Here is a 20,459-nt window from a genome sequence, read left to right as displayed (position 1 = left end):
CTTTTTCAACTGGACTGTCAAGCACAACAAACAAAACATTTAAATAAGTTCAGAATTATTCTCTGTTGCAGCCACAGAAATACTGTGTCATTTGCATCTATGTTTGAGTATTTGAGCAGTTTCAGAAACCTGAATTTAATTGATGTGCCCCAACTAGAAAGGGGCACAAACTAATCCACACAGAACTTGCTGAAGCCTTCCCTTTCCCAGACACATAAAGACACAGACTTCAAGCCTCAGTCTGGTATTTCACTCCTGTTGACAGTGTATATGTTCAAGGCTGCATTCAGCAACTCTGCCAGGTTGAGAAACATAAAGGGCCTTACCTTTGCGGTGTCTTTAAAGGATCTGTATGAATATAGAGCAGATTAGGCAATGTTTCTGTTGATTGCCTCTCATTTGCTGTCAGCTGTCAGCAATATGAACAGTCAAAAGCCTCTGGAGCAGGCTGGTATTAGTCAGCTAGACTTGAATTTCCAGTTCTTTTACATTGCTGTCTATTTTGCCTTCATTAAGTTAGCCTGTCCTACCCTGGTATCAGATTACACGGAGCCAACATTTATAGCACCTTGCAAAACAGTCAAACATATCACATACCTAAGTCTGCCTATACCTGTTGCCCTCAATATTTAACCCTTGCTACCAAGAGGGAAAACTTTTATTCTAGAATGTATCACCTAAAAAACGTTTGCAGTCTAGGAGTCCTTCTTCCTTCTTACCTCACAGCTACAGGATGACATGAGATGTCTTTTTTACAAACTGGAGGACACAGGCAGCCTACGCTGAGAACAGCCGTGAGATACCCGCAAGAACAAACCTGGAGACCCAGCAGCAGGCAGACTTCTCCTACCTCCAGCAAGAACCATGGCCTGGAAGCACTTGCTGCTTATTTTAGCAGGTCTCAAAACCTCCAAACAGCTCATTCTGTGTTCAAGATCATCTAATTACAGTAATTCCTCATCTCCCTTCAGACCCTCCTGCTAGAGCCGCAGGCAGGCAGGTGCATTTTCAGCACATGACCGATGGCATTTCCAGCCTGCAGCTCTCCCAGTGCTGCTGGCTTCCCTCTGCCCAGCCAGGTCACGGTGCTGCCCTGGGCTTGGCTCTTCCACCTTCTCCCTGATGGCTTTTAGCCCACCTTCCCTTTCTGGAGGTTGTGCTGCTAATCCTATTTCCACAGCCTAGGGTCTGCAGTCTAGACAGCGGCGAGTTAAATTGTACAATGCTGAAAAAAAAGTAGCAGCAATTCCTCTCTTTATGCAAGATGCGTGGTCATCCCTGCGAACATCAGCTGTGATGGTGACGCTTCAAAGGACTACACGAGGTATTTTATGGGTTCTTGTATGACAGATACCTGAGCTTTCCTAGATGCATACCATACATCTTGGAATTAAACACTGTTTTGAAAAATAAATATGTATATCCTTACAACTCACCCAGGACTGTTCAGACAGCCTCCTTCTTTGGGACAAGTGGTTCATTTTTCTAAAGCTGAGAATATAAGGTAGCACTCACACCATTACATTCACACAAGTGAAGTAACTCCAAGAGCACAGGTGAAACACACAAGAGGAGTTTTGTTTGCATCCTGTTTTAACCTAAATCTTTATTTAAGTGACTTTTTAACCCTGCAGACAAGAATCACAGACCCAATCAAAACAGAGCAAAAAATAAATGGCTAAAAGGGCTTGTGTCAAGAAACAGTACAGCCCAGATCACAAAGCAGTGCAATAACACTTACCATAAGTTGCTTTCTTACCACAGCATTAAACAAGCATTTTGGTCTTTGAGAGATTCTAGCTCCAGATTTAAAAGAGCACTTACATTTGTATTTAAGTTAGCATTGTGGTTAACAATGACATGCAGATAAAATATAAACATCAGATTTTCAGTCCTTCTTATTTATAAAGTTTATCAGTGAAAACACATTTTTGCAAAATGTGCCTGAAGCTTTTTGATCTATTTGTCACAAAAAACCTCGTTTAACTTTACCCACAAATATAAGAAATAAAGTCCTCAGCCACGCATTTCCAATGGTTATACCACAGGAATAACCACCACAGTGAGGTTTTTTGCACCAGGCAAGAGGTGACCCGTTTTCTCCAGTCCGTAATCAGGCACAGCACAGCACCTGTACGGTGCCCCAACACACACCGCCCTTACACATCCCAAGGGTCCATTTTGTCACCTGGTCAGCCACAACCATTGAAATGACTTCTTTTTATAAGTTATTTCTCAAATAGTTTGATGAGCAAACCAAGACAAGTAGTACCGTAAATTTCTTGTTTTTAAGGGCTTGGAGAGTCTCATACTATTACTAACACAGCCAGAGAGTTATTTATGAGGTTGGGACAGGAGAGACACATGTCTGTCAGCAAATCTCAGAAAAATTAAGACAAATCTCCTACTTTGTCAAAATCAAAAAGCTGATGTTTGCAGTAAGCTTTCATATGGATTCCAAAAAAACCTAAAAAGCAACAAAAAAGCCCAACCCAAGAGTGAGTGACACCACCTCCTAACATTTCACAAGCAGAAACACTTGATTCAAAAAAGCCTGTACAAACAGGGATGAAACATAATATAAGAAGAGGTGCAAAGTACCAAACCGTACTTACAGTCAGGCAGATTGATAAGGAACAGCTGCAAACAGGGAAGTCAGAGGTGTCAGTCAGACTTCATGAACACCCTCCCACTAACCTCCAGGACTGGTAAGTCTGGGGTTTTTCACTGTTTGTCTTTTCTGATGTAAGTGGGTTTATTAGCATGAGTGCGTTCAACTTTATTTTTGGCTTAATCAGATCCTTTACTGTAGCTCAGACAGTGTTCATGTAAGAAGAATTCATGTAGGCCATGATAGACTTGTTCTCTTAAATGGGACACCAAAACTAACTCCAGACCTTCAAGGTAGTCTCCCAAATCAAGGCATGGGGTTTGTTACTCCTCTGAGGTGAACTCTTCACCTGATTTCTAGTGTATTCTACAGATCACTGTAGCTGCAACTAATGTCATCCTGCAGGCCTAACAAAAAAAAAATTAAATTTATTGAAAATTACAGAATGAGAGAGCTAAGCTTACAAACGCACAGGCAGAAGGGCTAAGGCTCATTTGGGGTAGAAGGCTGTAACTGTATATCTTCCGTCAGCACAATGAGTCACAGCTCTGAGCTGGTACGTGCTTTCTGCATGGGTAATTCGTACTGGTGTTCCTGGTCACAGCTCACCACGGAGCAAGGCAAGAAGCAACAAAATACTCCAGATACGCTCAAGTAAACACAATTACCAAGCTCTCCTTGGGAGAGCAAAGTCACCTGCCAAACAGTTTACTCTGAACTCAAGGAATACTCTCAAAACATTACTTTAAAACTGAACTTAAGACTGGAAACACCTTTAAGAAAGCACCAACACACACACGCAGAGACACGGAGGGAGCTGGCCTTGGTTTGAAAAGCTAAGCATTACATAGCCAGAGGGACTTTTAAAACAAAACAAAACAAAAACCAACGAACAACAGCAGCAGCAACAAAAAAACCCACACACAAAAAACGCAACAAACAAACCAACCACCGCACCTTGGGCTCTCGCTGTTACTTGTTTGGAACACAAACCACCTTGTTACTAGACAGCCAACTACTTATGGGCGTGGAGTGCACAGCACAAAGAGCTCTATGTGCAGGTTATCCCAACAACCTCATCTAACATTGAAACACTGAATATGTCTCCATTGTACCCAGAAAAAGGACCAGAATTGTCTCATCTCTAAACTTGCCTGAGACGATGACTTCATCCCTGCAGAGAGACTGTAGCTTTGGGTTTTTTCATCCCCAATCTCTGTCATCATCTTTACTTCTTTCCCCTATTAGCATGTTCAGCATTAACTCACTTGATATACTTTAAGAATATTGTTTTGAGAGGCAAACACTTCTCAGTTTCTCTTATTTCCCTCTTGGATATGTTTGTCTCATTTCAGCCAGATTTTCAATAGGTAATCATCTACATCCAGGTTCCAGGTGTCTGCCAAGTCAGACATTCACTGAATGGCTGTGCTCTTTTCACAGAATCACAGCATGATTTGGGTTGGAAGGGACCTTTAAAGAATAACCAGTCCAACTCCCCTGCCATGGGCAGGGACATCTTGCATGAGACCAGGTTGCTCAAAGCCCAGTCCAGCCTGACCTCAAACACTTCCAGGGATGGGGCATCAACAACCTCTCTCCACAACCGGTGCCAGCGTCTCATCACCCTCATTGTAAAAAATTGCTTCCTTACAACCAATCTAAACCTACCCTCTTTCAGTTTGAAACTGAGGTCCCTTTTCCTGTCACTACAGGCCCTGATAAAGAGTCTGTTGTGAGTTTTCTAAGACAACCATAGAAGCAGAGAATAGTTTCAGTTGGAAGGAACCTTTAATGGTCATCTAGTCCAACCTCCCTGCAATGAGGGGGACACCTTCAACTAGATCAGGTTGCTCAGAGCCCCATCCAGCCTGACCTCGAACACTTCCAACGGTGGAACATCCTCAGCTTCTCTGGGTAACCTCTTCCAGTGTTTAACTACTCTCACAGTAAAAAAATTCTCCCTTATATCTAGTCTAAATGTACCCTCTTTTAGTTTAAAACCATTACCCCTTGTCCTGTCACAAGAGACCCTACTAAAAAGTCTGTTTCCATCTTTCTTATAGGCCCCTTTTAAGTATTGAAAGGCCACAATATCTCCTTGCAGCCTTCTCTTCTCCAGGCTGAACCACCCCATCTCTCCCAGCTTTTCTTCATAGGAGAGGTGGCCTCCTCTGGACTCGTGCCAACAGGTCCATGTCCTTCTTATGTTGGGGGTCCCAGAGCTGGATGCAGCACTCCAGGTGAGGTCTCACCAGAGCGGAGTAGAGGGGCAGAATCACCTCCCTTGACCTGCTGGCCACACTTCTTTTGATGCAGCCCAGGATATGGTTGGCCTTCAGGGCTGCGAGCACACATTGCTGGGTCACGTCCAGCTTTTCATCCACCACCAGCCCCAAGTTCAAGGATGTAGAATATGGTTGTGCCTTTGCCTTCTAAGCCTGCATAGCAAGAGTGGTCATCTGAGCTGATAAGCTGCCTTTTCAAAAATTATGCCCTTTACCTACTTGTTCAGTACTACCCTTCCCCAAAAGCTGCTGTTGGGTTAAATCAATGAGATGCTGAAGGCTGCCTAAACTGGAGAAGGCGCCTTAACAGTATACAGAGTACAAGCATTTCTGCTGTACTGAATGTCTATCCAGGATGTAACATGTGGCAGATCTGATTCACTTAAATATCTGCAGGAAAAAACCTTAGGTAAAGAACCAGCGAATACTGCACCTAAAGTCATGCCTTTAAAACCTCTGCAAGGCAAAAGACCGTTTACACAATTATAGTGGAGAACATTCATTCAATCCATAATTAGAAGTTAGGTAATACTTTTTAAGCTGTCAATTTTAACGCACTCTAAAATGCAATGTATTCACTCAGATTATTCTGAAAATGTGTGTGCTTCATGATGCTTAGCATAATTACAATAATAAATACATTAATTTGCAGCTATGTAGGATAAGACAGAAACTAATATTCCCATGCCATTTGTACATTTTTTCTTCTTACAGATCAGCGTAGCTTAAATTTTATGTTCTAAAGTATTTGCATGGAGTGGGATTAAGAAGGGAGACTATTTGTCTGGGGAATTTCCAACTAGTGAACTTGGCTACTCAAAGAATATAAATTATCTCCTGACTTGTTGCTAGACTAAGAATTCCCACCGTGGGGTTTCAAACAGTGATGAAACACAAGTTAAAGACCAACAAGATTAATATAAAAAAAAGCAAAACAGCTTCTCTTAAGAGTGCTGTGGAAAAGAAGTGGGGTCTGCAAAGGTCCCTCCAGGGAAGGCAGCGTCTGAACTGGCCAGTATTTCTCATTTCGTAATGTCTGGGGAAATGTTCATACTGAAGCCTAAGTCACTCTCACATGAGCACGCACTTGCTCCTGGGAGACACAGGAATTCACTGCTAACGAACTAGACACAGAATTTATGAGTGTTACATGAAAAGACCTACAAAATCAGGGTGTTCTGGAAAGTTTCAGAGGCCCCACAAAGCAGGTGTAGAGAAATTCAGGCCTCACCTCTTCCTCATTTCATCATTCAAGTTCCTGTGTCTTTTGCAGAACTATATCAGGCATCAGAGGTGGCTGATTTATCCGTCCCTGTGCCATCCAGCCGTAGACCCTACTGCAGGGCGCTACAAGCTAACCTGACTCCTCAGCTGCAGGAGGGAAGCAAGGCAGCATGGCTGGTGGGGAACCAAATCGCCAAGGGAAAACACAAAATTGCCTGGTCCCCTTGGACTGAGTTGCGCACCCAACTTGATCTCATCCTGCAACAGAAAGCAGCGCAACCTTGCTGCAGCCACTGGCTCACAAACCTGGAGACCTCTTTCTACCTCCCCTTGGCTCCGCAGAATGAATAATTCAAATATGACAGCACAGAGGCTCATAAAGGTTTTGATATACAGCTTGTCAGCTCAGGAAATGACCACTCTTGCTACGCAGGCTTCAAAGGCAAAGGCACCACCATAACCCACGTCCTTATTCACACAGGCAAGTGTGCACATGTAAAACATGCACCCATGCAGACACATGCACTTGCGCTCTCTCTCAGGCACTGTCTGAACAGGGCCGTTGCACAAGTCCATCCATGCCTCCCAAAAGAGAAACCCTCATGGCATCATACGCAGGAGAAGGGTCGGGCAGACATGCACCCACACAGCTTCTACCATCAGGAAACAATTTCCTCCTATGATAGCTTTTCCCCCTTTACCCACAATAGTAGGATTTTTCCTGACAATCAACTCGTCTAAATACAGATTAATTCTAGGAACCTCAAACACCTCCCTAAGAAAGGCCTTTGCTCGCTCTAAGTTTTCCCTATAATCAATGGGAGGAAAGGTGGACTGCATCTCCTGGAGATGAAACGCCCTTCCTTGAGTCACTTATCTGAATTGCCTAAATTATCAGGAGTTGATTGAGGCCTCAATTCACAGAATCACAGCATGATTTGGGTTGGAAGGGACCTTTAAAGATCAACCAGTCCAACTCCCCTGCCATGGGCAAGGACATCTTGCATGAGACCAGGTTGCTCAAAGCCCAGTCCAGCCTGACCTCAAACACTTCCAGGGATGGGGCATCAACAACCTCTCTCCACAACCGGTGCCAGCGTCTCACCACCCTCATTGTAAAAAACTGCTTCCTTACAACCAATCTAAACCTACCCTCTTTCAGTTTGAAACTGAGGTCCCTTTTCCTGTCACTACAGGTCTTGGTAAAACATCTTTATCTTTCTTATAGGCCCCCTCTATATATTGAAGGGCCGCAATAAGGCCTCCCTGGAGCCTTCTCCTCTCCGGACTCAACAACCCCAACTCTCTCAGCCTGTCTTCACAGGAGAGGTGTTCCAGCCTCCTGACCATTTCATTTAGGTCTCTGGGAAAACAAGCATACAGCGTAGCTGAAGCAAGCATGCTAGCCTTCCCCACAGCACAACAGTCTCATCATGCAAGAAGCCCCTCTGGAGACATCAGCTTTCTTATGAAAACTTGCAGATTATCATAGAAACCAGAGATAAAAAACTATCTACCACATCTGCCCTACACACGTTCCTCTCCCATCATGGCATTCAACCTGTACACAGTCTGGAGGAAAAAAGAAAAAAATTAAATAAAAACCAAAAAATAAGGGAAAGCTAAGGTTAAAGTGGAAGTTTACCCAGTACCATAAACAAGGTAATACAGGGAGAGGTTGCTTTACATGGTTTCTAATCCATCCCTTCATTTATCCTCCAGCCTCCTTTCTTTTTCTTCTTTTCTGTTGTCTAACATTTCACCTGCTTCTGTGAAGTCTCACTGATTTGCTGTGATCACAGATACAATAAATTAATACCAGAATTATGGGTGGGTGAGGAAAAAATCCCCACAATACTATGCCCTTCTTCAAGATGCCATAGACTTCAAGCAGAGTTCCATGGAGGTTTTATTACATGTTCCCCCTAGAGGGTTGTGCCCCATTTGTACCTTTCCTCTCTCAGACAAGACAGTAATAAGACGACTGCTCAAAACTGAAGTGAAGAAAGGTCAGCAGAAGCATCCTGTCACTGTGAAACGCTTCCAGCCCAGCTATGTTAGAAACACAGGAGCTGGTGCCTTTCACAGGGGCAAAATGCAGAGCTTTGCCCTTGTGGTGCCAACTCCTGGACCTGCAGAAACTCGGGGGCACCAGGAGCTGCTCCCTCGGAGTCAAGGCACCGCCGAGAGCCACAAGCAGTGCCTGCCTCTATGAGAGTAGCTCTTCTGCTGAGCACAGAACCGTCTCCTCCCCACCTCTAGTGCAGAGTGTGTGATGCACGGTGCTTCATAACAAAAGAAAAGTCAGGAAAGAAAAAGAACAACCACCAAACCAACCAACCCCCGCCCCCCCCCCAAACCCCATACCCATCCAATCTCACTGCCCCTACAACCCTTCTACTCTTGCCCACCCAGAGGATGTGCCCCTCAGACTGAGAGCCTCTATTTTAAAGATCATGTAGTACATGAACATTTCATCATGTGGCAAAGACATCTCTACTCAATGCTGGCTAGTCAACGAATAAACAGACTACGGGAAAAAACCAATATTCTGGGAGTTACGCTGTCACATGAGGAAGAAGAGAGCATCAAATCAGACAAAAAGGCTGAAATGAATCCACACAGTTTCAGTTCTAACATAATTTTGATGCTCAGAGTACTCAGTTCTCTAAACTCTGATGCTAGGGGAGGTATTATTAGAGTTCTAGCTTCAATAAATTGACTATGTTGCAATAACATGCATATCTTCAGAAATCATCAGACCTGCTTAAAAACCATTACATCTTCTAGAATAGCAGGTTTTATGTGCTTTTTCTGTGCACTTTTAACAAGTTGTTTAACTGAAAGCCAGAGTTGCCTTAATCCACAAGTGCATTAAAATGAAAAAAAAATTAATAATAATCTTTTTTTAAAAAAAAATCACCCCAAAGATCACAGGATCTTAAAATAAAAACTCACTGGGTCAAGTAATGTGCCAACTATCTGCCCAAAAGGTATTCATGAAATTGCCTGACTTCACACCCATTCTGTCTGTTTCTCATATGCATTTAAAAACTCCTACGCTGGTTGCAGTGGAAAAAGAAACACTGGATCTCAGCTCTTGCTGTGTTACGACAACTCCCATGGTTACTCTTTCACAGTTCGTGCTTCAAGAGTTCAAGTACCGCTTTCTGTTGGACTAATTAAATTCTGATCTTTACTCTCAGGTATCTAAACAAGGGTCTCGGATGGATAACAAAGTCAAAAAGCATACGGGCATGAGAACACTCTTGAGAAGAGAGTTACACAATGGCTGGCTGGGGCAGACAGCAGAGTCGTCATCTCTGGGTGCATCTGCCCCCCTGCTCGTGGTTTAACTGACAGGAAGCACAGCCAAAGATACCAGGACCCAGTGACGAGTGTTTCCTGCCTGCACAGCCATGTCTCCCCCCACACACACTTGTCACCGAGCATGCCCATCCTCCTGAACGGGCCACAGCCTCTCATGAGGGGGAGAAACCCCATAACACTTTCTAAAAAAAAGAAAAAAAAAGTAAATTAAGCCCACACACAGAAGGTCAGCCAGCTGGACAGAGAAAAAGTAATCAGGTCAATGTATTGAAATGTGGCCCCAGAAGCCCACCAAAGCAAGGCATAAAACAGTGGTGGCATGTCCTCATCCAGCATGGCTGAGGACAGCACACAAGCCAGCTCTGGAGGTTTTAGAGTCTGGCCTTCCTCAGACAGGCTTGCCCATCACCAAGAAGCCAAGTTATTTGATTTAATAGATAAAGAAGCTAACAAGCAGAAATCTTCAGAAATTAACCACAACCAGTGGCAGAAACCACACTGCCAAATACAGCACCAGCATGTCTACTTAATGGGACCACCCTGTGCTAGAAAAGGGGACAGGTTAGATGATCCGTGGGCCTCTTCTAACACTAATACCTAAAGTAACACCTGTTAGTCTACCACAAAATTGAAATGCTGAAGAAGCATTTAGTACCAACAGGATAAGCACAAGAATGAATACAGCTTAAGCAAGCAAAGAACCAACTGCTACACAAAGCAAAATTTCAGTGAAAAGCAGAAACTCCAGCACAGCTGTAATTTCTATGGCATCCATCTGTGAAGCAATATGCTACACTCAGCCTCTCTTAAGTAGTCTTCCACTCAGTCTCAGATTATCCTATAATGTCACCTGTCAGAAAGCATCTTCTCCTTAGCCAGCCTAAAAACTATGCTTCCAGGTAGGATGACAGATTATTAAAATGGCCTCGTATCCTTCCTCCACCAATGGCCATCTGGTGGTATAAAACTGAGGAAAACCAATTTCAAGCTGTATCTGCAGGGCTGCCAACTAAAGCAACAGAAGACACGTCACTCACGTAATTAAGTTGGGAAACATATCAACCAGTAGATATCTAGTAGATTTAACGCTATCTTCTACTGCTATAGTCTAGGAGCATTTTCTGTGTAAACTTAAAAGCAGTAAAAAAGTCTTCATCAGATTTAAAGGTGTTTCTGGCACATTTAACCCTTTATGGAACTGGGACGTTCCATCCTAAGGTGCTGTCCATCCCCATATCCCAGAACAGCTGGGAATAAAAATGCCTTCACATGGTGACTGGCACTGTTAGTAGAACAGCAAGCTCAAAGTCAGTGGTCTGCAATTTCCTGAAAATGACCAGACTCCAGATTCTCCTCATTTCCAACTAGAAACCTGTTCTGTAACTAGGTTCCTGCAACAAAGCACGCTTTGTCCCCAGCTTTCACGTGCTCCCATCTGAGCTCTGTGACCATCTGGGTTATCCCAGAGAACCGCAGCTGTCCAGTGCTTCAAAAGACAAACTACGTCCCCTCCACGTCACTGGGCACTTGACCCCTTCATGCCTTGAGAGTCAGAACGAAAGCCCTAAACCAAGACTCACTGGACACTAACCGAAAGCCAGCGGAAGACCTTGTAGCGAAAGCTCGTTTCTGCAGCATTTCTGACGTCCACTTAAGGCACAAGTCCCACCCTTGACAAATACTCAAGTAATCCCAAGCGTCCAACAAATTAAAAAAAAGATACAAAGTAATGGTTGCTCAAAAGCCTTTCTGAACACAAAAGCCTTGCAGCATGATCTGAATCTTCCTAAATTTTGCTGATGGGCAAAAGGACTTAGAAGTGAAAAAAAAACTATTTTCCATCTCAGATTCCAACAATACTACGTAGCCAACAGCATTTTGTAGATTTGCTTCTTAGTTTGTAAGTCACGTTGGTCATATCTTGCAACATGTACTGGCAGGATTCAATGTTTTCCTAAGAAAACTGGGGTGGCAGATGCTGACACTGATCCAGAAACGGTTTACTCTCAAGCTGGATATTCTTTTTAACCCTGAAAGTTCATCTGTGTCCTGCTAATGAACTACAGATTTTATTACAGCAAACATTTCAAAATTCTCATATGTGTTTATTTTCGTGGTGTATTACTATTGTAATAGCTCTAAGCATAACACCATAAAAAATTTATTTGCAAGTATAATACTCTCTATTATATTGATTATACACTAATAAATTAGCCAAAAAAATTAATGTAACACAAGCATAGTGCTAGAATAACGGTGGGGGTGTTCTTTGAGAAATTATTTTGAGGCACCTTAAGATCATCTACGCTTTCAAGCTCTGTATATTTTAAGCAAAAATGGAAAGGTAAATGTCGTGGTATTTATATTTATAAAAGCAAAACAAAAATTGGGATCCCTCACCAAATTCTCACAAAATTGAAAATTTATTCCTCAAAGCTGCTGCTGCGTGGCATCAGCAAGGCACCTACGTGCTCCGAACAGCCTGCCCCCTGCATTTCTTCTTACGACTCGGAGCTAGCAGGGAAGGAGTGGTCTCCACAGAACTGCTTTTCCTGCAGAATAGCTATGAGCCAACTTGTCTCATGTCTCTGCAACTAGTAGTCTAACTGCTTTGCTACTGGAGTGTTTTTCTGGGGGAGGTAGGAGGGATCACACCTCACCAAAGCACCATATAGAGAGAGGAGCAAAAGTGAAACCGAGCGGATCGACACCTGCTGACCAGACTCCCCTGGGCAGCAATAAGGAAACTGCCTTCATGGATTTCTATTTGTTTTAACCGTTGTTTAACTGTTAGCTTCAACAGAGGGAACATGATTTTTTAATCCTACAGTGTCCCTTTAATAAATACCCCAAAGAAGACATTTTCCAGATAACTGAGGAATTTTTTACAGTGTTGACTTACCAAGCAGAGCACAATAACCAGCTATTTTGTTTGCACTACGAGGCAGTACAGTGCAATGAGTTAATAATTTATCATGGCATTGCTCTTGGCAACTGACCATAATCAACTTTTTAAATTCTTCCTTGTTCTTACATTTTTAGTCTCAGCAACAATAGGGAATCCTTAGAGCTTCAGCTCTATCTGAACATTTTCTAGCTGAGGTAAGAGGTTTAATCTTCCCAAACACCTGCTTTCCTCCCGTATCGTTTCAGGCTCAGAGTAAAGGTCATAATTTCATTTCAATAACCTGATTTAGCAGACAAGAATAAATAGAATATTTTTAAACAAAGCCAGAACTTAACATTCTTTCAAAAAGACGCAGCCTGCATTTCCTTCCCTCTCTTCTCCCAGAAGGAAAAAGAACAAAAAAGCCCAAGCTTCTCCCTCCACCAAAAGTTTTTATTTGCACATGTTCCCCAACCAACAAGCAAAAACCCTTTCCTCCCATTTTATGTTATCGAGACTTACACCTCTACATAATTTTGGGCAAAATCTAATTTATTAGTTAACACGCTCTTCCTCCCAGTCAAAAGGATCTCGCTGTGGTATTCAGACAACTCATCTGAAAAACAAATTTTTAAGAGAGTCTAGATGTGACGGGTAGAAGAGAGTTAACTCTCCTAATTAGCACATCGTGGAAGCTGTAACCACAGACAGCAGTCCCCTTCCAAGGACAGCTGTGCTACTTGTTCCTACCCCCTTATTTCTCAACCCCAGCTCTTACAAACTCCCCAGCTCCACCACTCCAAAATCAATCCCTAACCTGGTTCAGTCAACCAGCCCAGCAACTTCCCATGGCATGGATACCTGACCTGCCAACTTGGCTCATCTTAGCAGAACCAGATAAGGGGTTGCTCACATGAACAGTTCGGACTGCGGATGGGAGGGGAGGGCAATAAAACACTAGGGAAAAACTATGCTGTCAGGTGGAAAAATGAGGGTGGCACCCCTCAAGCAGCACTGAGGCAGCTTGATGAGTACTCTTGCCATGGAAGCAGCTAGGAACAATCTTGCCCACCTCTAACTGTTTCACTAAGGATACCTTTCAAATTAAATTAGACTGGTGCAAGTTCATATGCTAACAAAAACATAGGTCTAGAGTTTAAATTGCAACTTTAGCTCAACTAGTGCAGTTTACTGTTGAGTCACGAACCTAAGGGCAAGCTAAAGGCCTGGGCAGATGTTAAATGAGCCATTTAAGGATTTACAGCCCATCATCTCCAGGACAGTTCATTACCCGAGTAAAACTTGCTAGAGTAAAACTTGTTCGGTCCAAACATCCCTTCTGTGCTTCAGGGCATATCCATGTAAACCACTGCCACATGGGATTAGCGGGATGTGCCGCCAAACGACCAGGGTGGCTATGCACGCAGCCTTCACTTAGGAGTGAAAATGAGCAGCTGGGGTGAGGCTGAAGCACCTTCAGTGTGCTGTTAAGCTGGGTAAGCACACAGTGTGTGGAGATACCAGAGGCACTATCATCATTCTCCCATCCAGTTAGTAAATTACCAGGCTTGCTCACAAAAGGCACGTAACAACAGGTTCTTCCAAGGCAGCCTCTGTCAGAAAGCCAACTGCTTTCTCCACACAGTCTTCTTTTTTCCTGATTTCAACCCATCTAGAGATCCACATGTAAGGCAGCAAAGATGAACACACAAAACTTACCATTGATTTATTATTTTTCTTTCCAGATATGCTGTGTCTGTGCAGCACGTATGGATCAGTGGTTCTGGGCCTCTTCTCTCAGGGCAGCAGCTATTTTACCCAGCTACTTATTTGCAACTAATAACTGCTACCACCTCTCCCCTCAAATGCACACATTTGAAATCACAGTATATCAATAAAATGTTGTCATAGCTCTTCTGTTTACGAAGCCTGGCAGCACAAATTAACACAATGCTTCCTAAGTCCACTTGAATGCAGGGCACCCGCAAGAAGCTTTAACATTACAAACATCAGAATCTAGACACAAAATATACCCTTTCTAACTATGTGGCTTCAGAAGTATTAAACTTTTTCTGCAAATATCCCTACTATTTTTAAACAAAACATTTGTAAGACCGAGCCCTTATCCTGTAGTTTGGCAAAAGTTGTCCGACATTTCTTACTGTTGAGAATTATTTCTAGTCCATTACCACTGAAACAACACTTAATACAGCTCATCTGAAGGATCGTATTAAAAGACAATTAGCTTTCTATTTTATAGAAAATGGTAGAATGTTGTATTGCATCAAGCATTCGTAATTAGATGTACGTCTTTCAGAAGTGCACATTTAGGAAAATATTCTATCAACAGCAACTTTCTTCTCAGTTTTCTTCTCAGGAGACCCCTCCACAGTCCATTTTTAAATGGTCCGAATTAACAGCTTTCTACATTACAGCCCCATCAGACAAATTAAAATTGTACTTCACTTAGTTGCTTCAAAAGCAACTTATTTCATTGTTGCTTTTAGCTGATACTAAAAGAAATATACATTTTTGCATAGAAAAGGGCCCATATTTTTAAAATGCCACAAGCCATCCCTAGCAGTCAAACTTGAGTCTGTTTCTCAAGCCAGAAAGTTTCATTTTCATTCGTATGTCCAAACCACCTTTGTAAAGAAAAAAAGCCCCCAAACAGAGACTTCCTCTCTATAGTTCCTTCTTTTCTCTTTTTGAAATAAACAGAAGTTGGTTGGTTTTTCGAAAAAGAAAAAAAGAAGAAAACCATCCCAGGATGGCAGCCTCTCAGCAGCACACCACCAAGGGTGCCTGGAGAACCTTGCTGGGCTCACAGAGCTCTCGACAAGCTGGTTCGGAGGCACTGGGAGACAGGGAAGTAAATTCTTGCAATTCGTGCAGGTTTGCCACCCTTCACACTCCACGGCATGTAAGATTCGTAATTATTTTCTTGATAGCTAATACCCTCATTTGCATACTTAATTTACAGGCACTGTGACAAAGCCTGAATATCTACAGAGAGTAAACAGTTTACAGAGGCTCTGGAGAGGGAGGGAAAGTAACAGCACAATACAGCAAATGTACCAAGAGAACGGGAGTGGATAACGTAACCACCACCTCCAAGGACAATGTCGGGCAAAATTCTGCCTGCAGCAGACAATGTGCAAGGCCTGGTGCCTTCAAGACACAGTTTTCATGAAAGCTCCTCCTAAGAGGGTCATATTCTGGTCAGAAAGACAGCCTCCACTAAAAACAAACCATGCCATCACATCCTTGGGAAACTATTCCTGTTAGCTCCAAAATGACCTATTGCAGCACATGTAGCACACACAAAGAGGAGAAAACTAACAGTATCCTTGTCGACTTGCTTTTAATTTGAAATTGAGTCTGGTTGGAGGAGCAAGTTAAACATTAATTTTCTGTCAGCGGTCAGCCCTGGGTATCACAAGTTGTAACCGTAGTTTCACAATCACGTTTTGCTGCTTCTTTCCCTAGCTGCAATATAAAACTGAATAAACACAGGGATAGCCAGGATCTGGAGAACAGCAGAAGTGACTTGATACAAAGCTCATAAAAGCAAGGTAGCTTTCTCCTAACCAGTCAGCTTTATTAACTGTGTCAGAAGATCCCATTAAAAACACAAAAACACAAGTAATTCTAGAGGAACATACAGCATGACAAAACAGTATATGCAGCTGCAATATATATTAAGATGCTTATTTCTCTCAACAGCAGACAACAATTTAAATCGACCTAGCTCACCCCTTTCTTCCAATTCTAAAACCCAGCTTCATGTGGGGTGACATTTATACCGCGCCCACTTAAGAAGTCAAACCACCACCACACAAGGGAGGCAAATGCGGAAGGAGCTTGCAAATGAAGCGATGAGACCGTTAGTACGCTAACGGTAACCATTCAAGAAGCGCAAAACGTTCCCCTCTGAAGAAAAAAATATATTTGGTATATTCACAGAGAAATGTTGACGATGAGTTAAATATAGGGTGTTCTAGAAATAGACTAAAGTGTCTAATTATAGAAGCAGCGTGTGACATTCAATCCATCTAAAAACAACTCTTTCCCACAGTTTCCAACCTATGTATTTAGTACTCCTACCCCTAGCAAATTATCTTCACCGTAATATTTTTCCCCCAATACAGAAAGAAATAATTTTTACATGCCAGTTTAAGAATAGGAGGTTCTTCCCAGGCTAACAAAGCAACTATCGTTTTCACGTTCAAACCTGAACCTAGTACAAAATCACACGTGACCCAGGATAACTGATCTCTTTACGGACAAATAAATGACCCGAGCTCTAGCCATCCGATTCATCACTAAAGATAGCTGGTAGGTAGTTAAGGCCTAAAGCACATCAAGGTAAGAATGCATAAACTCGAGTCCTCATCTAATAGGATGCTTTTAGCACAAAGGCTGACACAGTGGGAAGCTTTGCCACAGGACAGGGCCTGTACTGAAAAATAAGTAATTTTTAGTCTACAAAGACTAGCCCAGTCAGGTCAGGAGAGTGAGAACGTCTAGAGCCTTTCACATGGCCGCTGCGGACTTTTGATAAGCAAAAGACTTCAAATTTCACTATGTATAAGTCTCTGTCAACTACTTTATCTGTGAAGGAACATTTAAGTAAGATTTAAGAAAGCAACATTTAAGTAAGATTTAAGGAAGCAAATAATCTCTAAAGTACATCACTGGCATTAAAAGGATAAGCACAGTAAATCACTGGCGTATGGTAGCAAAGTTTCAGCGCTTACAGACTGGACTGTAACCACGGCTGGAAACATGAACTCCACCTACTGCCACTCCTGCACTGAATCACTCCGGCAGGGAAAAGTCCTTGCTGCTCCTTGCACGCCCAAAAAAAACTCCAGCAAGTTACCAAAACTGTCAGTGAAAACAACAAAATCTGCCAGTGAAAGCTGAGAAACTTTTGCTAACACTTGCAAGAAGCGAAAGCTCATTTGGAGATCAAAGCTTCTCCCTAGTACAGAGGGAAATCCTGCATTTTTCTTACAAAGTCTTTTCTGTCAGCTCACCTCGAATGCAGCTGTGCTGAAAAGAGAGAAAAGGGTGCACTTATACACCTCGTGTATTTTTTTTTTTTAAATACACAGAAGTGTCCACTGAGGTACGAGTTCAGAGCAACACTGAAACATCTGGTTATACCAGGCCAACAACATTCTTAAAATCTGGACGTTTACTTTTTTTTTTTCTCATTGGAGCACCAAGATCATGGACCTGGCAATTCTAATATTCAGCAGATGAAAAAAAAGAGCACATTAGAAAGCAGGCACTTCTGTAAAAGTGTGGGTCTGGAAATAATGTTCAAGCTAGCTGGCATCTAATGATACCACTCCCACGGCTCATCTCTCAACAACCACAAACTCAATCCAAACCGAAAGATCCCTGTCTTAGGTTGGGGGGGGAAGATTATTTTTTCTTTTTTTTTTGTTTTTTTTGAGACAAACACAGGCTTCAGCTATAAAAATCAACAAAAACTAATGCCATTTCTCTGTCCCTTCTAATTCACTTCTCTGCCTTCTAGAAGATCTGTCAAAGCTGTCATCTGTAAGGCTTGGAGGACTTTCAAATCTCATTTCCTAGCTCCACCGCTGCACCTCAGATGCTTCTGTAGCCCTCGCATAGCCCTTGCGCAGCAGCAAGAGCCTGAACATGGCAGCTGTGCCTTCAAAGAGGAACTGCTCCTCTGTGAAGCCCTTCTAGAGAGAAAGCAGCAGCAGCAGCTACTTACCCTTTAGCACGCAAAAAGCTTTCTGCCCAAGATAAGCAGCTGCAGCTTGGGAGCCAGCTTAGGATAACTTGGATTTTTAAGGCTGGGTGTCTCAACAGGGTCCAGTACAGCAGAAAGGAGGGGAAGAAAGAGGTAAGAAAAGGAAGGTTCGTGCTCTGCCAGTTGCAAGCACGGCAGACAGTTGTTGCCTCAGCCCTAAGATCTGAAAATAAAACTCATGAAGAAAAGGAAGATGCAAATACCCTAAAGAACTTGTCAGTAAAAAACTTCTATCACTAACTCAAAACAATTTTTTTCCAGGTGGTTCCTCTGTAGATTTACCATTTCCTCTGTAGATTTTTCAACATGAAACAATGCACCAAGTAAATCTCCCAAACCTTTGCAAAAACTGTTGCTTTTAGAAAGAAAAAGTGCAAAACATAAAATCAAAAGATGGTAAAAACACACCGTACCCTAGGATGCAGAAGGAAGATACAGGTGAACACTGGAAAGGGTGAAGACAAGAGACAGCCTCACCCAAAACATGACCATCTACTTAATGGTTGCCTCCCTCTCTCCCTCCCCTGCAACCAACTGCAGTATTAAGCAAGACTCCATTATACTTCTCAGATATAGGCTCCATACAGTAAATGAAACTGAGAAGTATTCTACTGTGCGCAACAGTTTGAGCTCCCTGTCATTTCATTATCAGTAAGGAGATATTCAAGTTTATTTCTCAACTGAAAGACTGAAATATTGGGTCCAAAGTTATACACAAAGACAAAACTTCTAAAGATATTATTCTGCATTTCTGTTCAACTACAAGCAAGGTGGAAACACTTAATCTTTTTCAAAATATTGTGCTAGAGTTCAGAAGTACATAATTAGGAGAATCAAGGTGGGTTTCATCCACTGGAAGTTTAAAAAGCAATTTGACACACCGCAATTACCTCCGGGATTTTCTTCTCCCATTACAACTGCCCCTAAGCCCATTTTATAATTGGCCTGTCTCTCTGCCATGTACACCATCCCCATTACTATAGTTTCTTAATCATTTTCAGGATAAGGTGAGTACCTGCCCATTTTTTTTCCTATAGAAAACAATTTAACTCTATTTTGAAACGACACCGCCGCGGCAGCTGCTGAATGCGTTCGCTTTGGCAGAAAGAGAACCACAGTTTCAGGTCGCGGGCGCAGAGTGTGATCCACCTTTGAAACGACAAACCTGCCATCTTAAAAGTCGCTCCGGACCACACCGGGCGAGCGGCAGCGGAGCAAAGGTGCTCAACGCGGCAGCGCTGATGGGTAACACTTGGGCCGTACCGCTTTGGACCATCCTCTGCTACATGCTCACCGGGTCCAGAATAAATTTATTTCAGAATAAATAAATTTCGTTTATGGTACAGCCAGCTGTGCGGCGACTGAAGGATCGGCAGCCCGCCTGACACCTCCACGCGCTTCAAAGGCGACAAAATTATGAAACACAGCAAAATTACAAATCGCCTGTGACACTTGCAAAGCGTGCTGTTCAGAGAAGCACAGCGGCGGCCGCAGCGCCCTTCGCCCGGAGCGACAGGCAGCCCGCCACCGTCCCGCCGCCCCAAAACGTCGCTTTTACCGGCGCCTCTATTTCTTTTTTTGCCTTTTCCCAAGCGCGCCCCGGTGCTGCACTTTACCAGAAGTTCCCTTTTTCCCCCCAGACCTCCCCAGACGGCTGAGGAGAGCTCCTCCGGGCGCGACCAGCACGTCGAGGCCGGCGGAGGCCGGGAGCCCCAGGGAAGCCGCGTCCCCCCCGGCCGCCCGGCCTCCCTCCCGCCCTTCCCTTCCCTTCCCTCCCCGGGGAGCACGTACCGCCTCGCCGCGGGGCCTGCGGCGCCGCCCCGGCCGCCCCGCAGTTTCGTGCAGCTAAAATGGCTCCTGTCGAGGGGGGGAAGTGGTGCCCGGGCCCCGGCCGGTGACTCACCGCGGGGCCGGGCGGCTCGACGCGGCGCGGCTCGGCTCGACACGACACGCCCCGGGCGGCGGCCAGCGCTCCGCCGGGCCCGGCCCGCAGGTGGCGGCGGCCCGGCCCGGCGAGCGGAGCGGGCTGCGCTGGCAGGCTGCGCGGGGCGGCTCGGCGGCCAGAGAGGGGACGGCCGGCTTCGCGCCCCGCTTCGCCTCCCCTCGTGTGAAGAGCCTGAGCAAGTGTGGCTCGCTCTCCCGCCTCGCACCGGCGCTGGGGTCATGGCGGCGGCTCCCACCACCATCCCCTCTCCCTTGCTCCAGCCGCCGAGGCAGCTCCGGCAACCATCTCCTCTCCATGGCTCTGGCCGCCGAGGCGGCTCCCACCACCATCCCCTTTTCACTGCTGCAGCCGCCGAGGGGTTCCTGCCTGGCTCCCCT

At 44.1% G+C, this 20,459-nt stretch overlaps 1 protein-coding gene across 6 annotated transcripts in view; it reads right to left on the bottom strand.

Annotated features, from left to right (window-relative positions):
* The window catches only part of ELF1 (E74 like ETS transcription factor 1), a 96,311-nt gene that overhangs the window by 52,421 nt on the left and 23,431 nt on the right, over positions 1-20,459 (bottom strand). For 2 of the 6 annotated variants that reach the window (XM_075087732.1, XM_075087742.1), the window contains exon 1: positions 19,754-19,894. The exons of 3 other annotated variants lie outside the window; for them this stretch is intronic. The gene's annotated coding sequence lies outside the window, so the exon portion shown is untranslated. Of the gene's footprint in view, positions 1-19,753; positions 19,895-19,928; positions 20,094-20,459 lie in introns of those variants that run through there. One more of the 6 variants, XM_075087694.1, reaches the window with a different exon arrangement.

This window comes from Phalacrocorax aristotelis, chromosome 1 (assembly GCF_949628215.1).
Source record: "Phalacrocorax aristotelis chromosome 1, bGulAri2.1, whole genome shotgun sequence".
NCBI classification, from domain to species: Eukaryota; Metazoa; Chordata; class Aves; order Suliformes; family Phalacrocoracidae; genus Phalacrocorax; species Phalacrocorax aristotelis.
The sequence above is the reverse complement of the archived record's forward strand: the minus strand, read 5'-3'. Positions and strand labels throughout refer to the sequence as shown.